The sequence below is a fragment of the Rutidosis leptorrhynchoides genome, chromosome 11 (assembly GCF_046630445.1).
Source record: "Rutidosis leptorrhynchoides isolate AG116_Rl617_1_P2 chromosome 11, CSIRO_AGI_Rlap_v1, whole genome shotgun sequence".
NCBI classification, from domain to species: Eukaryota; Viridiplantae; Streptophyta; class Magnoliopsida; order Asterales; family Asteraceae; genus Rutidosis; species Rutidosis leptorrhynchoides.
Window position 1 is genome coordinate 45,545,608 of NC_092343.1, and position 3,014 is coordinate 45,548,621.

The following is a 3,014-nucleotide window of genomic DNA, read 5'->3' on the forward strand; positions in this document are numbered from 1 at the left end:
TGATTCTTACTTGCTTTTCAAAAAAAAAAAAAAAAAAGTTTTATTTGATTCTATTTATTTAATAAATAAATGACTAAGAGTCAATAATACATTTCTTTTTTGAAAAGTTATAAGTTTAATGATATTTAATATTTAAATTTTGTAAAAAAATATTATTTTGTGACAAATATAAATAGTAAGATTGTTAATGACAACTAGTGATAGAGCAAATGTCTCAAGGATAAGTAAAATATTTTATACAAATACAACCATATAACCACTTGTTAAAAATTCAATGTACAAAGTAATTACTTATTATAAAATTTGAATTTGCAACCTCTTAATTAACCACTATTTAACATATAGGTAAACCAAAGGCATTTGATTATTTGTGAATATAAAACTTTGACAAAACAATTGAAAACGAACACATACATAAAATGGAAAAAGTAACAAACAATATATCTTTAAGCGGTGAAAAATGAGACGAACCGTTCCTAATCTATAAGAACGAATACAATAACATATGATTACATCGCGAGGTATTTGACCTCTATATGATACATTTTACAAACATTGCATTCGTTTTAAAAGATAAACTTTCATTACATCGAAAGTTGACAGACATGCATACCATTTCATAATATCCATCTATAAATGATCTAATCTGTCATTTACTTAATCATAATCTTTACTGAACTCAACAACTTGAATGCAACGTTTTTTGAAATATGCCAAGAATGACTTCAAGTAATATCCTTAAAATGGACAAATGCACAGCGGAAGATTTCTTTCATACCTGAGAATAAACATGTTTTAAAGTGTCAACCAAAAGGTTGGTGAGTTCATTAGTTTATCATAATCATTCATTTTCATCATTTTAATAGACCACAAAAATTTCATTTCCAGTTCTCATAAATATACGTCTCATGCATAGAGACAAAAATCATTCATATGGTGAACACCTGGTAACCGACATTAACAAGATGCATATAAGAATATCCCCTATCATTCCGAAAAATCCTTCGGACATGATAAAAACAACATCGAAGTACTAAAGCATCCGGTACTTTGGATGGGGTTCGTTAGGCCCAATAGATCTATCTTTAGGATTCGCGTCAATTAGTAGACTGGTTTACTAATTCTTAGGTTACCAAGCAAAAGGGGGATATTCGGCTTCGATCATTCACCCATATAATGTAGTTTCAATTACTTGCGTCTATTTCGTAAAACATTTATAAAAATTGCGCATATATTCTCAGCCCAAAAATATAAAGGGTAAAAAGGCAAATGAAACTCACAATACTGTATTTTGTAGTAAAAATACATATGACGACATTGAACAATGCATGGTTGGCCTCAGATTCACGAACCTATATCATTCGTATATATATATTAAAACATATACTTGTAATCGAATAAATTTATATATATTATGATTAATAATATACTAATTATCTTATATGTTATTTAAATAATTTTAATATATTTAATTCATATATTTTATATAACTAATTTTTATCATCCTTTATATTATGTTAATAATAAAATTTTATATTAGAATTTATATATGATGACAACATATGTTTATATATTAATTGTTACATTTTATATATACAGCTTAGTTACTATCATTTTAATAAAAAAAATAGAGATATGTAATATTAATGTTATTGTAATGTATTGTTATGTAAAAATATCTATTTGTCATAATACTAATAACGGTAAGTATGATAATAATAATGATAGTAATAATAGTAATAATAATAGTAGTAGTAATGTTTATTTTAGTATAAAGGGTAGTTTTAAATAAAAAAAGATAATTTACTTTAATAATATAATGATAATAATACTTATAATAGTAATGAATATGTTAATTTTAATACAAACACTTTTGTTAAAAAATAATCATTGTAAAAAATGATAATACTAATAATGGTGTTAATAATAATAATAATAATAATAATAATAATAATAATAATAATAATAATAATAATAATAATAATAGTAATAATAATAATAATAATAATAATAATAGTAATAATAATAGTAATAATAATAACAATGATAATAACTATAATTGTAATAATACATATGTTAATAATAATAATAACAACAATAATAATACTAATAATTATAAAATGGTACTAATACTAATGTTAATGATAATAATAATACTTTTAATATTTCTTAGTAATCACAAGTGATAGGAATATTAATCATATAATTAATATTAACATAATAACAACAATAATTAATAATAATAATAATAATAATAAAGATAATAATAATGATAAGTAACTACCTCAAAATAGGCTTAAAAGAAAATAAACTGCCCTCGACGGGACTCGAACTCAAGACCTCTCGTTCACCCACCAAACGCCCAACCGTTCCTCTGTTTCTTATTATCTGTTTCAACTCCTAACTAAAACTATATATCCCGTATATCTTCATCCTAGTCCCATATTTCTCGGCCCAATCACAATAACGAAATGGCAGCCCAACAGAAAAATATCGGCCCACTTAGCTAAATTTCGGCCCAACTGTAACATCCCGTTTTTCCCGTACATATTGAAAGGTACATACTTAATCATTTGTACGTTTGTAACTCGCTAGATTATGCGTAATTGTATAGATATACGTGTAGATATATATATATATATATATATATATATATATATATATATATATATATATATATATATATATATATACTTGTTAATGTGTGCATATACAAGTTTATACATGGGTTTTAATAGCGTTAAGTCTTGTGAGACTATTGTTGAGGGATAGGCGAATATAGGAAGCGGGATTTAAGTGTAAGAATTAAATAAAATCGAAATGTGTTTTAGGTTGTCGAACTGTTCAGGCATAGGCTAATGCCGCGCCGCGACGATCTGGGCCGCGACGCGACAAACAAAGGAAACCTGGATCAGAAGTTGAGTTAAGAAGGGTCTATTTTCCTTTTATACGCTGCGCCGCGAAGATTAAGGCCGCGCCGCGACAGTTCTGCTGAACTGGTGTCGGACTTAGCT